Here is a 22,869-nt window from a genome sequence, read left to right on the forward strand (position 1 = left end):
GGGAGGTACCTAGAGCACCCTGGGAAAACCCATGTGGTTACAGGGAGAACGTACAAATTCTGCGCAGACAGCAGCCATAGTCAGGATGGAACGAGGATCACGGGTGCTGTAAGTGGCACTACCACTGTGCTGCCCTTCTAGTTCTTGGTCTGTTGGATAAATGGGAATCTCCCTGCCCATCAAGCTACATAATTACACTGTTGGAAGTGAATGTTATTAACATGCACATAAACAATTCATGTGCAACTATGCTTCTCAAGATGTAGCAGATGGATAAAAAATTCTTCTCAGGAATGCATTATTAGCAATACCATATTCACTGTTTCTTTTAAATCAAAATAAACTTTATTCAACAAAACAAAAAATGTGCAACATTTTCGAGCGAGTCCCTCAGCACGTACTCCTGCAGTCTGCAGCGGGCCAGACGGCAACATTCCCTGACAGACATCTCGCTCTGCTGGGAGGTCAACAAGTTTCAAAAAGACTGTTGAACCTGATAATGGAAAGCACAAGATATTATGGTGCATTTATTTTTGAAAGATATTGGACTCCAAAATCTTTCCAGTAGCTCTTGACACATAGTGTGCATCCAAGTCAGAAAAGCTAAAAGAAGATATGAGGTTGCTTTGGCAAGTAAGGTGAAAGTAAATTCAAAGGGTTTCTACAGCTATATTAATAGCAAAAGGATAACGAGGGATAAAATTGGTCCATTGGAGAGACAGAGTGGACAGCTATCTGCAGGTCCAAAAGAGATGGGGGAGATATTGAACAATTTTTTTTCTTCGGTATTCACCAAGGAGAAGGATATTGAATTATGTGAGGTAAGGGAAACTAGTAGAGTAGCTATGGATACTATGAGGTTCAAAGTAAAAGAAGTACTGACACTTTTGAAAAATATAAAAGTGGATAAGTCTCCAGGTCCTGACAGGATATTCCCTAGGACATTGAGGGAAGTTAGTGTAGAAATAGCCGGGGCTATGACAGAAATATTTCAAATGTCATTAGAAACGGGAATAGTCCCCGAGGATTGGCGTATTGCGCATGTTGTTCCATTGTTTAAAAAGGGTTCTAAGAGTAAACCTAGCAATTATAGACCTGTTAGTTTGACTTCAGTGGTGGTCAAATTAATGGAAAAGATACTTAGAGATAATATATATAAGCATCTAGATAAACAGGGTGTGATTAGGAACAGTCAACATGGATTTGTGCCTGGAAGGTCATGTTTGACTAATCTTCTTGAATTTTTTGAAGAGGTTACTAGGGAAATTGACGAGGGTAAAGCAGTGGATGTTGTCTATATGGACTTTAGTAAGGCCTTTGACAAGGCTCCTCATGGAAGGTTGGTTAAGAAGGTTCAACTGTTGGATATAAATGCAGGAATAGCAAGATGGATTCAACAGTGGCTGAATGGGAGAAGCCAGAGGGTAATGGTGGATGGCTGTTTATCGGGTTGGAGGCAGGTGACTAGTGGGGTGCCTCAGGGATCTGTGTTGGGTCCTTTGTTGTTTGTCATGTACATCAATGATCTGGATGAAGGTGTGGTAAATTGGATTAGTAAGTATGCAGATGATACCAAGATAGGGGGTGTTGTGGATAATGAAGAGGATTTCCAAAGTCTACAGAGTGATTTAGGCCATTTGGAAAAATGGGCTGAAAGATGGCAGATGGAGTTTAATGCTGATAAATGTGAGGTGCTACACCTTGGCAGGACAAATCAAAATAGGACATACATGGTAAATGGTAGGGAATTGAAGAATACAGTTGAACAGAGGGATCTGGGTATAACCGTGCATAGTTCCTTGAAGGTGGAATCTCATATAGATAGGGTGGTAAAGAAAGCTTTTGGTATGCTAGCCTTTATAAATCAGAGCATTGAGTATAGAAGCTGGGATGTAATGTTAAAATGTACAAGGCATTGGTGAGACCAAATCTGGAGTATGGTGTACAATTTTGGTCGCCCAATTATAGGAAGGATGTCAACAAAATAGAGAGAGTACAGAGGAGATTTACTAGAATGTTGCCTGGGTTTCAACAACTAAGTTACAGAGATAGGTTGAATAAGTTAGGTCTTTATTCTCTGGAGCGCAGAAGGTTAAGGGGGGACCTGATAGAGGTCTTTAAAATGATGAGAGGGATAGACAGAGTTGATGTGGACAAGCTTTTCCCTTTGAGAATAGGGAAGATTCAAACAAGAGGACATGACTTCAGAATTAAGGGACAGAAGTTTAGGGGTAATATGAGGGGGAACTTCTTTACTCAGAGAGTGGTAGCGGTGTGGAATGAGCTTCCAGTGGAAGTGGTGGAGGCAGGTTCATTGGTATCATTTAAAAATAAATTGGATAGGCATATGGATGAGAAGGGAATGGAGGGTTATGGTATGAGTGCAGGCAGGTGGGACTAAGGGGAAATAAAATTTGTTCGGCACGGACTTGTAGGGCCGAGATGGCCTGTTTCCGTGCTGTAATTGTTATATGGTTGTTATATGGTTATAAGTTGACCTGAAATCTAGAATGGCGAGAATTTTTGTAACTTACTGTCTACTCTGAAACTAAAATTCAATGCAGCATCTAATACCCTTTAAAATCTAATTTAACTCCACTCCACCCACCAGTCTGATTTAAATAGATCATTAACACTGTTGTTTGTTTACTACTGGCTGTTGCTATGGTTCTACTGTTGGCTGTTGTAATGATGCCACAGGTGCTTAGGACTTTCTAATGTTCCTTAAAGTCCTAAAATCTACAGCAAATGCTTTGTTGGATACTGAAGGATTTTGTCTTGACTTTGGTTCTATGGTACTTTATTTGTCACATGTACCGAGGTACAGTGAAATTTATTTTTGTTGGATACGGTTCAGTACAAGTATCACTATACATAAGCATTTAGATACAACTAGACTAAGTGGGACCTAAGTGGGAGGGCTGGTTCTGTGGGCCGAAGGGACTGGTTTCCAGAGGACTAGTATGGACATTGTGGGCCGAATAGATTATTGGGCTGGCAGCTCTGAGACCAGTCACACTCACTGAGACCACACACACACACACACACACACACACACACACACACACACACACACACACACACACACACACACACACACACACACACACACACACACACACACACACACACACACACACACACACACACACACACACACACACACACACCATATATATGGCAGTAAACTTTCTTGAATCTACTCACACGGCTGAGCCTGGCCTCTCCACTTTGGGGCTTCCGCAGTCAGCGGCACTTCCGTAATCAGAGTGAACTCTGCACTTACCGGAAATTATGCAATCAGCACGACCTCTGCACTCACCGGAAATTACGCAATCAGCGCGACCTGTCCACTAAACAGAAGTCACGAAATGAGCGGGACTTTTGAACCAAACAGTCGGACCCAATAAAGCATTTATTCCTTCCAAATACAGTCAGACATAATAAATCATGCAGTTTCAAGCACAGGCAGGGCAGCAGGCCAAACAACTCATGGCATTGTCATTAAGGGCTAACAAATAATTTATTGCAAATACATTGCAGACTCACAGTTCCAAGATGGCCACGCCGTTGTGTCTAGCTGTCCCTCATCGTCTCCTGTCTGAACAAAGCCCCAAACAAGGTAACCTTTACCGTTCGTATATGGCCTGCAGTCAAAGCTGGCTTACGAACGGCAAACACTCTTGGATATCCAAGCCTCGGTCATTGAGGTCTTCACTCGAGGCCCCGGACAAGGCCCCGGACTGGGCCCCGGACTAAGCCCTGGATAAAGCCCCCGACTGAGTTCCGGACAAGGCTTCCCCTACTGTTCGCTCCTCGCTTGGCTCCCGATAGATGTATGGGCTCGGCCTTGCAGCGGCCGCCGCACGCGCCGAGCCAGGAGGTGGAGTAAATGCGCGGGCGCCCTGGTAAGGTTGAAGAACCTCACCCGCGCCTGTTTAACATCAGCTTACCTTGCCCAGCGCTGTGAGGACGGACCTGGTCGGCCCTACCACTCCATCCATCGGCGGTCCCTCGAGCCCAGGTATGCCTCTCTCCGGTCGATTTTCCCGGTCCCTGGTTTGTCGGCACGCGGCCTCCCAGCCAGGCCCTGTGTGAAACGCAGTGACGTGGTTTCCCTGAATCTCCACCCGCTGGCGTGGGAGCCACTACCGGACAACAACTCACCTGCACTCCCTGTAAAAGTGGCCCTGATCAACGCGAGAACAATGCTGAACAAAACCTTCATCGTCAATGACTTCTTCACCGCACGTGGATTGGACTTCCTACTGATCACAGAAACCTGGCTAAATCCTGGTGAGCTTGCTCCACTCGAGGAACTCTGGCCTGATATCTGTAACTTTTTCAGCTTGCCTAGGCTCTCCGGTCGCGGTGGGGCCTAGCCACTGTGTTTAAGAAGCATTTCAACTGCCGCCTGAAGGCTGATCATTTCTCCAGTTTTGAACACCAACTAATCATAGTTGGTCTAATCTGTCCACTTTTAATTGTTCTCATGTATCGCCCACCAAAAATGAATAAGGACTTTATCTCACAATTTGGTGATCTTATCGCTTGTTGCCCAAATTTGACCGGGTCCTGATTCTTGGTGACTTTAACATTCATGTCTGCTGTCCCACAAAGCCTCTTGTGAGTGAATTTATGAACCTGGTTGAGTCCTTCAATCTGACTCTACTTACCACTGGACCCACGCACCAGCTTGGCCATACACTAGACCTAGTGCTTTCGTCTGGTCTCCCAATTTGCAATACAGAAATTATTGATGCCTGTCTGTCTGATCATAGTGCAATTATATTCGATGCATCTCTGCCTTTCTCTCCCTCAAAATCCCATCTCCCTGCTCGCTATTCCCGCTGCGTAAACTCTTCGACTGCCAGTAGGTTCTCTGAGGCTTTCATAGCCGCCCCCTCCATCTGCACTATTGAGGCGTCTCCCCTCCATCTCAGCACCGGCGACCTAATTTCTTTATTCAATACTACTTGCTCTTCCATCCTGGATTTTGTTGCTCCTCTTAAAATGAAAAATCCTAAGCCTAAAGGCTGGCCGTGGCTCAATGACACCACCAGAGCCCTAAGAAGAGAGTGCCGTAAAACAGAACGGAAGTACAAATCTGATGCTTAAAATTTCCTTTAAACTTCTGAGAAACAATCTTCACAAATACCAAAAAGCAGTAAAATCTGCTGAACAAAATACTTTTCCGCCCTTATTTACAAAAACGCTCATAACTCCAAGGTCCTTTTTAGTACCATCACCTCTATCATATGTCCTGCCCCCAGCACCAGCTTAACTGATCCCCTGCTAAGTGCGAGGAATTTACTACATTTTTCACCAGCAAAGTTAAGAACATCAGATCGAATATTTCCTCTCCCATCCGTGACCTGGCTGTCTAATTGGTCTGTTCTTCAAAATTAGACAGTTTCCAACCCGTTACTCTACCCTCCCTTGTAAAACTGGTCACCACCATGAAACCTGCTACCTGCCCCCTCGACGTTGTCCCCTCTGCCCTTCTGAAGGATTTCATTACAATAGCTGGTTCCAGCATCCTCGCCATCTTCAACAGTTCTCTGTCCACTGGTACAGTTCCTACCTGCTTCAAGCCCCTCCTGAAAAAACCTAACCTCGACCCCACCTTGCCAAGCAACTACAGACCTATTTCAAAACTACCTTTCCTTTCAAATGTCCTTGAAAAGGTAATTTTAAGTCAACTTATGCCTTATCTTCACCAAAATACTATCTTGGAAACTTTCCAATCAGGTTTCAGGGACCTACCACAGCACAGAGTCTGCCTTGTTGAAGGTACATAATGACCTACTTCTCACCATTGACTCCGGCGACTGTGCAATCCTGCTCCTTCTTGACCTCAGCGCAGCATTTGATACTGTCGACCACACCATCCTAATTGACCGTCTCTGGTATGGGGTTGGTATTGATGGCACTGCCCTGAGCTGGTTCATCTCCTACCTCAAAGGTAGGAGTTTCTCTACTAACATAGGAAACTCTTTCCCTCCCCAGCTAGCCTCTGCTACGGGGTTCCTCAAGATTCCATCCTTGGCCCCATTCTCATCTTCCTGTATATGCTCCCCTTAGGCCAAGTCATTCAAAGGCACGGCATTTCCTTCCATTGCTATGCAGACGATACACAACTCTATCTCCCCCTGAAGCCCAACAACCGATTTAATCTACTTAACCTTATCCACTGCCTCAAGGATATAAAGTGTTGGATGGCCCAGAACTTCCTCCAACTAAACGAGAGTAAGTCTGAGGTCATCCTTCTCGGCCCCTCGGACTCAATCAAAACGATAGCAGGCAGTCTTGGAAGCCTTACCCTACTACTCAAACCTCACGTCAAAAATCTTGGCATGATATTTGACTCAGCATTGAAATTTGACAAACAAGTTAATGCCGTGGTAAAAGCTAGCTTCTTCCAGCTTCGGACGATAGCAAAAATAAAACAATTCCTCCAATTTGACGACCTCGAAATGATCATCCATACATTTATCTCCTCCCGCCTCGATTACTGCAACTCCCTTTACAATAGCATCAGCCAATCTTCCCTGTCCCGCCTGCAACTGGTCCAAAACGCCGCAGCGAGACTCCTGACGGGCACCCGAAAAAGGGACCACATCACCCCGATTCGGGCCTCTCTCCACTTGCTCCCTGTGCAGTTCCGAATACATTTCAAGATCCTTCTTTATGTTTACAAAGCCCTTAATGGGCTTGCCCCCACCTACATCAAAAGTCTGCTTACCCACCACACCACCTCCAGGTCCCTCAGATCGGCCGACTTGGGGTTACTGAACATCCCGCGGTCTAGGCATAAGCTCAGGGACGAATGCACCTTTGCGGTTGCAGCTCGTAGATTGTGGAACAGCATCCCTCTTCCCATCAGAACTGCCCCCTACATCGACTCTTTTAAGTCGAGACTTAAAACTCATCTTTACTCTCAAGCCTTCCTTGACGTCCTCTGAGGGAGGGCTATATATATGTATTTATGTATGTACTTAATCTATGAACCACGTTAGTACCACGTATGTATAACGTTAGTACCTCCACCAATGCAAAGCGCTTTGGTCAACGAGATTTGTTTTTTAAATGTGCTATAGAAATAAAAGTGACTTGACGAGTTGATTCACAGCTTAGAATGAGAGTCGTGGCCTCTCCCTCACGATCTTGCAGAGTGACTGAAGGGGTGTTACCTTCATCGCGGTAATTGACAGGCGAGAGGATCTCAAGGTTGTTTAAACACTCATAACTTTTTTTTTTAATCAATGGGAAAAATCCTCGGGGCCTGCTCAGCGGAGGAGGACTGTGAGTAAGATGGCCTATAATCATAGCAATATATGGTCGCGTTTTTCCTAAAATCAATATACAGCGCAGACAGGAAGTGGTTAAGATGAGACTTTTAATTATATAGATTTAGATAAGCATCTCAGATTAGAGTATGTGTATAGTGGTTGTATACTAAGACAATATATACAGTCACCGGATTTGTCATAATTTTGTTTAGTTGTAGAGTTGTTGTTTGGGTGTAGAGTTCATAACCTGACCATGATGGCCCGTTCCCCTAGTGGCTTTGCAGGGTCAGATTGGCTAAGCGTGGCAGTTGGTATCCTCCACCACTGTTCCACCGCTCTATGTCACTGCAGGTCATATCTGGTCCACGTACTAGGCCTCTTGGAGTACTGTTCAGTCCAATTGAGCCCCAGGTTGATGCAGGGCCTCCAGCAGTCCGCTCTACCATCGAGGCACTGCACTGCCTCCCGCAGTTGGTTTGTTTCACTGTCCCTCAGTCCAACTCCCGCCTCCCCAGTCTTCCCTCCCCTGGTGAGTCCCTGGTTCCGCTCCGGCTAAGCCAGCCCTGATGTTGGGCCTGATGTCGAGGCTTGAAGTTATTTACACCCATTACTTGGTAATGTACAATATATGTACAAAACTGATAAATTTTCAGTAAGTATATTGTTACAGCGAGTCCAGAACCAGGGGCCACAGTCTTAGAATAAAGGGGAGGTAATTTAAGACTGAGATGAGAAAAAACTTTTTCACCCAGAGTTGTGAATTTATGAAATTTCCTGCCACAGAGGGCAGTGGAGGCCAAATCACTGGATGGATTTAAGAGAGAGTTAGATAGAGCTCTAGGGGCTAGTGGAGTCAAGGGATATGGGGAGAAGGCAGGCACGGTTTATTGATGCTGGACGATCAACCATGATCACAATGAATGGCGGTGCTGGCTTTAAGGGTCGAATGGCCTCCTCCTGCACCTATTTTCTATGTTTCTATACAGGCAAAGGCACACAGAGAAGTAACCAAAAAGAGAAGGAAGAAATGCTGAATTATAAAAGGGGTATTTTCCAGGGGTCACATCTGTCCATTGTGTTCGGGGAAAACTTTGAGGTTACAGGTCTTTCTACTGAAGGGTTCAATGCGTGTAATGGTTGCTGCCATTCAGGAGCCATTTTGACAATCTACAAAGAAATCTGGTCCCTTAATGTGTAGGAAGGAACTGCAGATGCTGTTTTATACCGACGATAGATGCAAAATGCTGGAGTAACTCAGCAGGTCAGGCAGCATCTTTGGAGAAAAGGAATAGGTGATATTTTGGGTCGAGACCCTTCTTCAGACTGCAGAGATGCTGCCTGACCAATTGAGTTAGTCCAGCATTTTGCGTCTATCTAGTCCCCCAATGTTCCTTGATGTTACGCAATGATTAGCATGCAGTTCAATTACAATATCTTGACAGCAGTAGAGAAACCTTTATTCTGTAGCTTCATTTGAACCAAGATGATAAGCTGTAGTTTTGTTGGGGGCAAGAGTTATCCATTGACTGCAGTTGGCAACTAGTGCATGCCATGGCAACATGCGATCAATGAATGCCATCCTGTCTCGTGTAATGTGTTAAAGAAGAATATTGGCATGCAGAAACAAGGATTACACTGCCTACGCTGTTGTGGAGAGTCATACAGACTTTGGCAAAGTTAGTGTCAAGATGGGTGGCAGTCTGCCTTATGTTTCACAAGCTCCCCATCGCAAGGGTGCAAACCTAGACATCAGTTACATGGTGAGCACAGGAAGAGAAGGAGGAGGAAAATATTGGAGCAGAACCAGGAGCAGAAATGGAATGAAAAGAAAAACTGGACACAGCCTTTCTAGTCAATATATCTGTGAATGACTCATTCTGATACCATTAAGCACAATCCCAATTGTCCTCCGTCTGTTCCTGCCCATCAGAGTATATCATGACTTCAATACAAATATAATGGACAATGCAAAATGCACAATAGAAATTGTCTTATAGTATGGAAATATTAATCCCCCTTGCACATTCTCTTACACTTGTTTCTAGTGCCTTTATCTGTCCTGGTGTTTTCTCGCATTGTAATACCAGTCATTAAATCTTGGCTTATGAAGGTTTCTGCTTCCAGCAGGGACAATTACTTAGGGCCTCTGAAGATGGCATCCTGTTGCACGGAGTTTGAAAGTGTTGGATTTGGACTACACCATCTCACTAATTATGGTGGTCAGTCTGAGCTAACGAACTGCTGAGCAACAGAAAGCCATAGATAATCACAGTGATGGAATCACAAATCTGTCATCCTAAGAGGACAGTAGCTAATGCCCCACAGACCACTGTACCTCTCGAGAACAGTGGCCCATCAGGTCTTTGTAACCTGTGAGAAGAGAAAACAAAATTCCAAGGTGCAAATATCACCAATAATATGTCCTGATCCAACGGCATTGATGCCATAAGAAAGCACACAAATCATCTACTTCCTCAGAAGGCCATGTCTCCAATGACTCTTACCAATTCCTAAAGATGCAGTATCGAAAGTGTATTAAGCAGATGCATCGAAGCATCTGAAGAAGGGTCTCGACTCGAAACGTCACCCATTGCTTCTCTCCAGAGATGCTGCCTGTCCCGCTGAGTTACTCCAGCATTTTATGTCTATCTAGGCATGGCAACTCTTCTGCCCATAACCGCAAAAAGTTGCAGAGAGTTGTGAACGTAGGCAGTCCATCACACTAACCAGTCTCCCACCCATCGACTTCATCTATACTTCACACTGCTACAGGAAAGCAACCAACATAAATGAGGACCACTCACACTCCAGTCATTCACTCTTCTCCATTCTCCCATCAGGCAGAAGACACTGTGAAGGAAACATTTCTTTAGAAGAACATGTACTGTCAGGAGTACCGCAAGGCACGGTACTTGGACCACTGTTGTTCCTGACGTACATTAATGATCTACCTGAACACATAAATGCTAAAACAAGACCGCAGATGATTGTCTTGTATATACACCTGTCATTCATGTAGAGGATATGAACTCCTTGCAAGAAGGCCTTCAGTCCTTGGAATTATGGCAAAACACATGGAAGATGAGCTTCAACCCAACCAAATGCTCAATTATGGTAATTTCAAACAAGAAGAAACCACCTACTCGAGACTACAACTTCTGTGGACAAATACTTCATCATACAAGTTCACAACCATACCTTGGAGTTCATTTTTGATAGCAAGCTTTCGTGGGGGAAACACGTGGACAACACGGTCACTAAAGCCAACCGGAGACTAGGATTTCTTAGACGAAACGTCTGGTTCTGCCCAAAGGAAGTGAAAACCGCAGCATATACAACATTGGTTAGACCCTTACTGGAATACGCTTCATGCGCCTGGGACCCATACATAACTGGTCATATCAACAAACTAGAAAGGGTACAGAGGAAAGCAGCATGCTTTCGCATCCGGAACTACAATAGAGGTAGCAATGTCACCCAGATGCTGTCCGACCTGGAGTGGGGAAACGCTGGAAACAAGAAGGGCAAGGAACAGACTTGCCATGTTGTACAAGGTTCAAAAGGGGATTGTGGGCATAATTGCAGATAGATACATAACGTACTCAACAGAAAGGAGAACAAGAGAAATGATATGCAAATAGAAACCCCATTCGCCAGGACAAATATTTATTACAACTCATTCTTTGTAAGAACCTTAAGGGAATGGAATAAACTAGACAACAATATAGTCAAATCACCTTCACTAGACAGTTTTAAGGGGGCACACTAACAGCACGTTAGTATGCACAACCCATCCAAGTTGGCGATATGCAGAGGACTGCCCTGCCGTCTACAAATTCAGAAGGTCCAGAAGGTTCAATGACATGAAAACACCGACCACCCAATTCAAGAACAGCTTCTTCTCCACCAAGATCCTTGAGTGGAATTCCCAATCACCCAGTCTACCTTGTTGTCGTCTTTGCGCTTTTAAAAATCTGCGTTTTCTCTGTAACTGTGACACTATATTCTCCATTCTGTTTTTTTTTTCTTTTATTCTACCTGATGTACTCATGTATAGTATGATATGCCCTAAACATTTTTCACTTTATTTTAGTACATGACTATATGCTCTATGACTCTACATGTGACAATAATAAACTACTACCAGACCAATATCAATAGCAATAAATGATGGAGTAATCTTACGTCATAAAAGTCACTCTGGACAATGTTATCCAGAGTTATGATTTTGGTGGTCTGGATAGTATTTCTGGATTTAAGTTACACTGAAGGCAACTAAGCCTGGATGATGTCTGGCTATCTCCAATGGGAGCCGTAATACAGGCCAGTTGTTTCATTTTGCATGCCGACACAGCTGTGCTAATGGATTTGCCCACCAGTTCCTTGCTGAAAAGAATGGGCTCTAAGCATTGTACAAAGTTATATGCAAGGTCAGTGCTAGGTCTGTGCATGTTTTTTGACAGTTAATGAAAGCATTCTGATCGACCCAACAGTGCCCAAAGAATGCAGCATTGTCAGATGTGTCCCACAAAAAGTCAGAATGTCAGAATGTCAAGAATTAGTAGAATTTGGCCATTCGGCCCATCAAGTCTACTTTGCCATTCAATCATGGCTGATCTATCTCTCCCTCCTAACCGCATTCTCCTGCCACCACCCCCATAACCTTTGACTAATCAAGAATCACTTCAGAAGTACAACTATTTTCCAAGTGCTTGGGAGACCAAAATTCTAGAAAAACATTATATAATTGCAAGCGTTTCTTCTTTTTCGTACAGATTTATACAAATTCATACAGAATGCAGAAAGGACAATATTTGTTATGCTTCCACCCCCTCATCTCCCATTAATAGGAAGCTGCTCTGAATAAATCACTTTCAAAATATCCTTCCCTGAGCATGGCTACATTTGAATCTTGTTTTGAAGCTCTAAATCGATATAACCATGAGAATAAATGGTTTCTGTTTCGATGAACAATTATAACTGTAGTGTATCAGGCACACCGGAAAACTCACCCTGAATACTTCAGCGCAGCTTTAGTGGAAAGTGTGAATCAGCTGCAATGGTAGAACATATGGCAATATTGTTGAAAACAAATAAGAACATGGTTTAACTTATCCCATAAAATCTATGGTGTATGATTTTGGGATGACTTCAGTCTCAAAGTGCATTTGGAGTAAATTAAATCAATAAATAATTGTTTTTTCTTCATCAAGATGCTGGGAAAATCCATGGAGCTCATTGAAATGTCTAACACCTGTTAAAGTATACTGTGAAGGTTTCTGGCTGATAATATTTGCCATGAACACATACTGCAACTGGGAATTGTGGACAACTGTTCTCTGCCAGAGATGTTAAGCCAAAAAGAATCTGATGCACACGTTTGATGCAGAAGTGCTAAGATTTACTGGATCACAGACTGCAGGAGACAGTTCATGAAATGTGCTCAAATGGCATTGAAGGACAAGACCAGAGAAAATATGCAATTTGTTGAGGGAAGAAACTGTTTAGTTTAGAGATGCAGTGCAGAAAAGGCCCTTCGGCCCATCAAGGTCTCACCAACCAGCGATCCCCGCTCATTAACAATATCCTACACACATTAGGGACAATACTTTTAACATTTATACATTTATACCAAGCCAATTAACCTACAAAATGCAAAAATAAGATGCATGAAAATAATCATCAACTGAGAAAATCAATGGAAAATAATTTAAATGGTAATAATATAGATGTTTGGCCAATGCTAAGATATAACATTGGCTATATTTGTTTGATTAGGTGCAGGACTAAGGAAAGAGATAAATGGGCAACTAATAGCTCTCTCAAAGACATAATTCAGTCCAACATGAATACATAGAAGGATGCATGTGAAAAAAATGTGCCTGAAAGATTTTTGCTGATATTTTTTCAAAAATCGATTGCAGGCACACATTGTCATTAATTCTCAATCTATAAAGAATAGACCAAAATGGATAGATGAAAGTTACAACTGTATATAAATTCCAAATATCCATGCGAAAACAAAACAGATATTTTTTAATCCTTCATATTTATTTATTTAGTGATACTGGATATATAGGCAATGTGTTGCTGCTAATCACACAGTTTTCATTTATCTTGTTCTAAAGCATATGTCAGTCGTGAGATGATTCTTTCTAGAACTTCATATCATTTGATGATCTGTAAAAAATACAAAATATAACAATAAAAGGATAATGCTGGATCCTCTATATGTTGTTAACTGGTTTCTTCTTCCATAACAATTCTGTTTACATAAAAATCTGTTTTTATAATATCTAACCTTTGTGTCACTGCATAATAAATCAATTAAATTTGACTGTAGTCCTACTGTTTCTACTAGAATCAAATTTGATAAGCTTTATAAATATATATATATTTTCAAAATTATATTAAAATGCTAATTAGTCTATATGCAACCATGCACCGACTGCTCATTGTCTTTAGTGTAGTTTAGTTTAGAGATACAGGGCAGAAGCAGGCCTTTCGGCCCACCGGGTCCGCGCCGACCAGCGATCCCCGCACATTAACACATAGAACAATCCGTACACGAGGCACAATTTTTACATTTACCAAGCCAATTAACCTACAAACCTGCACGCCTTTGGAGTGTGGGAGGAAATAGAAAATCTTGGAGAAAACCCATGCAGGTCACGGGGAGAACGTAGAAACTCCATACAGACGGCACCCATAGTCGGGATCAAACCCGGGCCTCCGCCGCTGCATTTGCTGTAAGGCAGCAACTCTACCGCCGCACCACCATGACCGCCCATTCTGGCTATTAATTTACAGCTTCCAAAGGTAAAATTCATATTTCATGAATGTTGGTCTTTACCAATGACACTGTACCCTTGCTAATCCTGTGCACAGGGAATGGGAAATACCAATGAACTGGATTTGGACAAATGCCACTCTATTATATATCAAGAGTTAATTTTTTAGTCACCACTGGATAGTTTATTATTTGCTCATCATGCTAATCTGTATTTCCTATTGTCCACAACATCAAGATGTGCCAAAAGCACTATTTTTCTCTTCCAGGATTACAATTCAATAAAACTTTACTTTGTCCCAATTTGCTAAATTCCATGATAAATGGGAAAGAGAACTTGTAATAGCAGGGAAAGCATGCACACGATTTTGAATCAGGCTTACCAACCAAACAATTAGTTTAAAATTGAATATTATTTATTTCACAAGATAAATGAAAACAGTATGTTTTGCATCAACACATTACCTATGTATCCAATAACAGCAACTAAATAAATAATATTGGGTGAAAATTTATCTTAGAAATCAATATCTCTCTTGGACATTAAAAACACTTGATTACCCTTTTTATATCAGTCTGAAAAAGGGAGCATACTGGAAATGTTGTCTAGGGAGGAACTGCAAATTCTGGTTTAACCGAAAACAGATACAAAAGGCTGGAGTAACACAGTGAATCAAGCAGCATCTCTTAAAAAAAGGAATAGGTGATGTTTTGGGTCGAGTCCCTTCTTCAGACTGCGAGTCAGGGGAAAGGGGACAGAGAGATATAGATGAGAGATAATGTTGTATGTCCATTTTCCTCCACAGAGCTGCCTGACCCGCTTTAGTTTTGACCCACTGTGTTCCTCCAACATTTTGGGGTTTTTTTTTCAAGGTTCCATCATCTTCAAGAGACTTTTTGTCTTTTCATCTCTGGCCTTTGTCCACGCATCTGCTAATCAACATCTGCCTCTCCTCACTTGTATCCACCTATCACTTGCCGGGCTTTGTCCTGGTTCTAGATCATTTCCAGCTTTTTCATCCCTATTGCAACCAGTCTGAAGAAGGGACCCAATAAAAAACATCACCTATCCAAGTTCTCCAGAGAAGCTGCCTGACCTGTTGAGTTTCTCCAGGATTTTGTGTCTTTTCTTGTAAACCAGCATCTGCAGTTCCTTGTGACTACATGGTCTTAAATGTACAGTTGCAGACGAGGAGGCCTGTAAAGTAAGTGAAAAGAAGATCCAATTAATGCACATCTTGGAAATCTCAGGGGAAACAGAAAGTTCTGACATTATTTAGCAGATCAGGCAGTATATGTGGAAATAAGTGCAAAGTTAAGGGGCTGTCCTACTTGGGCGACCTAATCCGCATGTTTTGGCGAGTTTGCCCTCGACTCATACTCACAGCATGGTTGACACGACGTCGTAGGAGGTCTTCGTAACTCTCCTTCATGCTCGAGAGTAGTCACCGTATACTCGAGGACTCAGCTAGGTCGCGGCGTGTTTTTCTACGTTGAAAAATGCGCGCAAATAAAAAAAGGTCGCAATGGAAAAAATCGATAGGTTTTTTTACTCGTAGATTTCGTCGTAGTTGGTCGTAGTAGGTTGGCATGTTAGTCATAGGTAATCGAGGGTAGTCGAAGGTAGTCAAAGGTAGTCGAAGGTAGTCGTAGATAGTCTTCATCATAGTCGAAGGGAGGTCGAAGGAGATCGAAGGAGGTCGTCTTCACTCTCTACTATTCGGTGTCCAAATTTCCCGAAGTTAGTCGTAGCTAGTCGTAGCTAGTTGAAGCTGGTCTTCAACATAGTCGAAGGAGGTCAAAGGAGGTCTTTTGCATAGTCGAAGGAGGTCTTCAACATGACATTTTTTCAAACTCTCCTAAATTCGCCAAATAGGTCACCCAAGTGGGACAGCCCCTTTAATGTTTTGAGTTTGGAAACATACAATGCCTGGTTGCACATTGAATCTTGAGTTGGTGGACAAATAAGTTCCAATCCCATTAATGCCATTTTAGCAAGCTATTTAGGGTGAACTAAAATGTCCAGTAATTATCTCTTTGTTGATTGCTTTGTACAATGCAGCATAAACTATTCAGTGTAGCTTCAATTGATCATAACATTAAATTATTTTAACTTGTCAAAACTTAGGAAAGAGCCATGACACATCTATGCACGATGTTTCCAAGGTCGAAAAGAATGCGAAGAGCCAAATTGAATAAAACAGTCGCAGCTCTACTTTGATTTCAATGGAGTGAGTATCAGAAGCGTAGCACATGTTGATTCTCAGAGGCTGTTTAGCATTTTCAATAGGGGACACACTTCCCTTGTAGAATTTCTGATTAAGCAGCAAATTCATCCCAAATAGGTGCAAGGAGAGTTCTGGTAAATGTGGACAAAAGTTATCATCATCATTATTTATTTTCTACAACCAAGACAATTTTGATCCAATCAATTTTTTAAAAATCTCATGTGACGTTTTACCCAATGCCTTCTGAAAATTCAAGAAAATCTGTACTTTAAATAGCTTTGCTAAAACAGTCTGACCTGCTGGGCATATCCCATGGCCTTTCTATTAACAACGCAAAAAAAGCATAATATCTTTCTGACACCTCCAGTAATGTTACCTTTACTCATTTGGTCTCACTCTATTGGAGATATTCTCCTTCTTCTACTCACCTTCTCTGCAATTAAAACATAACTTATTTTCTCTCTTCCCTGGTTCTAATGAAGAATATCAGTCCAGAAACATTAACTGTTTTTGTGTCCAAAATATAGTCTTTGCTGGAGGAAGGCAGTGGTCAGGCAGCATCTGTGAAGGCCCCTTTTTCTTTGCAGATGCTGCTTGATCCACTGAATCATTTCAGCAGCTAGCATTGCTATGCTTTATTATTGTCATGCTTACCAAATTACTGTGAAAAGCATTTGATTGCATGCTATCCAATTAAATCAGATAATATTATGTATGAGTGTAATCTGGCTATACACAAGTACAACAGGTAGAGCACAGCGAAAAATATCAGAGAGCAAAGTGTACTTTTTCAACATTCTAGCATTACAGTTCCACTGAAAAACTCCAATGATCACAATGATCTAGGTTGGAAGATCAGGCTACACCATAGTTTATGGAAGAACCTTTCAGAAGTCTGATAACAAAGGAGAACAAGCTGTGCTGGATTCTGTTGGTACTTCCAAGCTTTTGTATCTTCTGCCTGATGGTAGTGGGGAGATGAGTTGGGGCCAAGGTAAAAAGGGTCCTTGATTACATTGCTTCTTTCCTGGGGTGGTGGGAAGTGTAGATGGAGTCAGTGGTGGGGAGTCTGATTTGTGATCTCTATGATTTCTTGCAACCTTCAATAGAGCTTTTCTCAAATTAAGCTTTGACACAAGCCTATAGTTGGCTGAATGAACCGACTAGGTAAGGGAAAACTATTAAAGTGGACGATGGCAACAGAAATTTCAAGTCAAAAGTGGTGAGAAAACAAAGGAGGGAAAATAGAGTATCTGGGATAGACTAATTAGAGACTAGTTGGACAGTCCTACTTGAGGTTCTCTGGAAGTGGTGGAACCACTGTGCAATGTTGTTAGATAATGATGCTGGAGGCATTTAAGGGAAGCTCTCCAGAAGAAATTAAGTCAGTGAATGTTTGAGAAACTATGGTCTAATTTTCAGTCGTGGGACCATGGTCTCAAGGGAAACATGAGAGTCACAGAACTGACATTCAGGCACTGCAAGATAGAGATAATTTACCAAGCAACCATAGAACTCTTGCCAGTAAGGTTTACAACAATGTTGGGGTTGGTCTCCAGAGAGTGGAGTACTGCAACTTCAGAGGGGAAGATTAGAAAGAGTACTGGAGCAGAAAAATTGAGACAGATTGCCGACAGCTTGCAATGAATAGATATAAAGAGGGGAAAGGACCAGAGGGAACAGTTCAAGTGTATTTTTTTAAATTATTTTGCACTCCTTTAAATGTATAAGTATTTATTTGAGGGAATTGCAATCTACGTGCATAAATTGAAGCTTATTTTGGAGCATAGTATTTATAAAGGCAGTAATTATGGCTTGGTACACCATTAGGCATTGATTTACACTTGAGCAACTGTGTGTAACTTTTTCAGCATGTTCATAAATCCCTGAATAGTTCATCAGTTCAACTGATTTCCCTCAATACTAAAGAAAGCTAAGTTGTGCAGCCCAATCAGGAGAGCTAAATCACTGAAAACAACTTTGGGAATTCCATGCCTCACGTTACTTCTTTGGAAATCCCAAATATATATATGGTCTAGTTAGTCTCCACGGCAATAGTTTCAATCTTATTGCAAGCAGAAAATCCTGGCATTTGTACAGCATGGGAATGGATTCTCTTTCTGAGTTCCGGGTACATTCCCTCGTGTAACCAGAATTACACGATTCTGCAAGAAATGTTTAATCTCATATTAAGGCTTTATTCCATTTTATAGCTGCTATCTAAATGCAAACTGCTGTTGTCTTATGCATACCAAACCTGTTCAGTATTTCTGATGTACATTTTGTCAGAAACGGAATCTTCTCTCAGTGGAGCAGTGTGTCTTATTTTGCTGTGACAGACTTTAGACTAAATGACTGTTGTTTATTAGTTCATAAACTATTCAAGATATAATATTATATTTATTATTCTCCAGACTGAGGTGAAGATTACAAGGGATGTAGAAATCCAGGATATAGGCACCTCTTTCAAAATTCAGTCAATAGCAACAAAAAACATCATCAATTTCTTCTTTCAGGAAGATAACCAATCTGCTTTTTTTAAATGTTGTTCTTTTGTTGAAATGAAGTCCCATGACTTCACAAAGCTCAAGAGACTGATTCAGGACTAACAGTAATCTAGAATAAGAGAAGCTGATTTAAATGCTGTCAACGACATAATTTTTCTGTTAATTTATTGCAATTGCTCATAAAATGCCAGAATTTTTGCAACATTTACACCACAACCATTCATAAACTGAAATATTTTCAATATTTTCATTTCTGATGAAAATATCTGAATTTATAAAGCTTATGTATATCATCGCTGTTGAGATCAATCTATAAAAATCAAACAAAAAGACATGCACTGTATTACAAGCATTTTTAATTTATTTGAAACCCAAGATTATTGGGCTTGTGGATAAGTAAAGGATACAGTAAGTAAAGGAAAAGGGACCTTTATTTCCCCTCTCTTGTTTAATGCATGTGACTGGAATACACCATATAATTTACATCTACTAACCCTGTCAGTGCGCAGTATGTAAAAGATTTATATCATTTCAGTTTTGTTAAATTCCAGATTTATAAATGGAAAAAATTGAAAGTATGCTCAAAGTGAGGCAACAGGGAAATATCCGGGGAAAGAAATATGTCCAGCTGAGGGCCAAAACACTTTCAGATTTGCTGGCATCAAAGAGGTAATTTGCTCCACGTTTAAACAATTGCAAATTGAAATCGAAGGCTGATTTGTGGTTGCTCTAGTAGGAAGAGAGTTTTAATAAAAGCATATCTAGGAATCTTCCACCCTTAGAATCCTTGCAAATACCTGAGTTGTGTAATGCTTTCAGCTGTATCAAATAAGCATTAGATATTTCAACTGTTGACTTGGGTCAGATAGATGAAGGTATTTTCAGAACAAAATTATATTTCTTCATAGGGAAAACAATATATATAAATTCTCTCAACTATGGCTATAGTTTCTGAAAATGACATATATCCACCTTAGCAAACTTATTAAGTACCTGCCTATGGTTATTACTGAAATTACTGGATAATTTTGTATCCATTATAGATTGTAATAGGAATATGTTTAACATTGATGGTAACATACAACAGAATAAGGGAAAACTGGAAGCAAGCGCCAAATTGTATGATTTTCTTCCTAGCAAAACACAAAGTGCTGGAGGAACTAAGTAGGTCAGGTAGTACCTGTGGAGTTTCTGGTCATGACTCTTCTCAGACCGATTCTCGATTCTGGATTGAGATGCCATCTGTTCATTCCCTCCACAGATGCTGCCTGACCCTTTGAGTTCTTCCTGTATTTTGTGTTTTGCTCAACATTGAAATATTTGCAGTTTCTTGTGCCTGCTGACTATATTCATAAATGTGTGAAGGATTTCAATTTTAAATAGTTTTGGATATGGTCATTCCTAAGATTGGGCATATGTTTCAATGGGAAGTTACTTTTTTTAAAAATTTACAATAAATCTAGAACTTTTAAAAAATATCACCATTCAGTATATATCTATATCTATTATATATTAAAACTGTGTGGCTGCCACCTGCCGCCTGGCGTCCGGCTGCCTTTCTGCCTTTTGATTCGTTCCATCGTGTAATGTCACAATGCCCAATACTCGCAGATGTCCAATCGGAATGGATCCATTTACATGGACGGCTGCTCCTTCCTATCAGCTTCCAACACACTTCAAAACAAAGTTGCAAGACAGGAACACTCTGAACTTTTCACCTCAATGGGGTACAGCAAGTGCTTCAACAGGAGGGGGAGGGCCAATTGGTATTGCAATTGGAACTGCTGCAGCAGGCAGGGAGGTGAAATTGGATTTTTTTTTAAATCCACTGCTGAGGGAGGCAGGGGAGTGATGGAATCTTACATTTGGGAACGGGTTCAGTTCCGTTGGAGGGGATGGGTGCATGGTGGAATATTGGGTTGGGGGATCACACCATTGGGGGAGCAGACCCAACGGGTCTACACTTGGTCTAGTATACACATAAATCTACAATAATGGCAGGTGAGAAATGTTGGGGATTTATAGCTTTGGCAGCCTGAACAAAGAAATGTTTGTAGTTTCCCTGGTCTAATTGAAGCATGGTAAAGACAGGTAGCTTTTCACCATCTTGACAGAGTAAAGCCTTCTTTTCATCCTTGCGTGTTTTGGTTTGTGAACACACAAACAATTACAGAGAGAAAAAAGACCCTCTGTCCCACAAAGCTTATCCCATACAAATGCAATGCTCACCCAAAAAAAACATGATCGATGAACACAGACAAGGGAACATTTTGATAGGCAGATGGTTGGTCAAAGACCAGAGACACAAAAACAGAGGGAATGAAACAGAAGGATTGAGAGTTGTGAATTGTGAAGGATAAAGAGTTGTGAATTGTGAAGCCTTACAATTGTGTGTGGCATCACACTAGCAATGGAGGAGGCACAGAAAAGAAAGGTCAGCATGGGCATGGCAAGGGGTGTTAAATTGGTTATCAACTTAAAGATCCAGTAGGTCTTGGCGGACTGAGCACAAGTGTTCGGCAAAATAGTCTCTAAGTCTACCTCTGGTCTCGTCGATGTACAGGAGGCCACATTGGGAACACCAGATGCAATAGGTGAGGCCAGAGACAGTGCACATGAACCTCTGTCTCACTTGGAAGGACTGTTAGGGTTCCTGGATGGAGGCAAGGGAGGAGGTATAGGGACATGTGTTACATCTCTTGCAGTTGCAGAGGAAAGTACCTGGCAACAGGATGGTTTGGGTAGGAAGGGATAAGCAAACCAAGTATTTGCGAAGGGAGCGGTTTCTGCAGAAGGAGGCGGAGATGAGAAGATGTGACTCGTGGTGGGATCACGTTGGAGCTGATGGAAATGGCAGAGGATGATATTGGATACAGAGGCTGGTGGGGTGAAAGGTGAGGACCAAGGGAACTCTATCCTTGTTCCATCTGAGGGGAGGGGTTGGGCAAGAGCATAACCATGGGATACAGAAAAGACATGGTTGAGGGATCCATCTATGACAGCAGAGGGGAAAATCATATTTACTGAAAAAAGAGGCATCTTGGACGTCCTAGAATGGAAAGCCTCATCTTGGGAGCAGATGCGTCACGACAGAGTGAGAGTAGGCAATAGTGTTTTTACAAGAAGCAGTGTGGGAGAAAATGCAGTTCAGATCACTGTGGGTGTATAGGTTTTGTAGATGTCAGTCTACTGTGATGGAGACAGAGAAATCAAAAAAGGGGAGACAGGGTGTCAGAGGTAGTCCAGATGAATATGAGGGTAGGTTGGAAGTTAGTGGTAAAATGAATGAAATCAACAAGTTCTTCACAGCTGCATGAGGTAGCCCCAATGAAGTAATTGATGTAGTGAAGAAAGAGTTGGGGGATGGTGCCTGCGTACACCTGGAACAAGGACTGTTCAACGTAACCGACAAAAAGGCATGCATTGCTGGTGCCCATGCGAGTGCCCTTGGCTACACCTAGAGGTAATTTACCAACCTTTACCAACTTTTATAGAAACATAGAAAATAGGTGCAGAGTAGGCCATTCGGCCATTCAATATGATCATGGCTGATCATCCAACTCAGTATCCTGTACTTGCTTTCTCTCCTTACCCCCTGATCCCTTTAGCCACAAGGGCCACATCTAACTCCCTCTTAAATATAGCCAATGAACTGGCCTCAACTACATTCTGTGGCAGAGAATTCCAGAGATTCACCACTCTGTGTAAAAAATGTTTTTCTCATCTCCGTCCTAAAAGATTTCCTCTTTATCCTTAAACTGTGACCCCTTGTTCTGGACTTCCCCAACATCGGGAACAATCTTCCTGCAACTGGCTTGTCCAACCCCTTATGAATTTTGTAAGTTTCTATAAGATCCCCCCTCAATCTTCTAAATTCTAGCGAGTACAAACTGTGTGTATCCAGTCTTTCTTCATATGAAAGTCCTGACATCCCAGGAATCAGTCTGGTGAACCTTCTCTGTACTCCCTCTATGGCAAGAATGTCCTTCCTCAGATTAGGAGACCAAAACTGTACGCAATACTCCAGGTGTGGTCTCACCAAGACCCTGTAC

General features: G+C 41.9%; 1 protein-coding gene across 1 annotated transcript in view; it reads left to right on the plus strand.

Annotated features, from left to right (window-relative positions):
• LOC129701688 (complexin-2) overlaps positions 1 to 22,869 on the plus strand; it is a 245,248-nt gene that overhangs the window by 64,520 nt on the left and 157,859 nt on the right. The gene's annotated exons all lie outside the window — the stretch shown is intronic.

Source organism: Leucoraja erinacea, chromosome 11 (genome assembly GCF_028641065.1).
Source record: "Leucoraja erinacea ecotype New England chromosome 11, Leri_hhj_1, whole genome shotgun sequence".
Taxonomy (NCBI): domain Eukaryota; kingdom Metazoa; phylum Chordata; class Chondrichthyes; order Rajiformes; family Rajidae; genus Leucoraja; species Leucoraja erinaceus.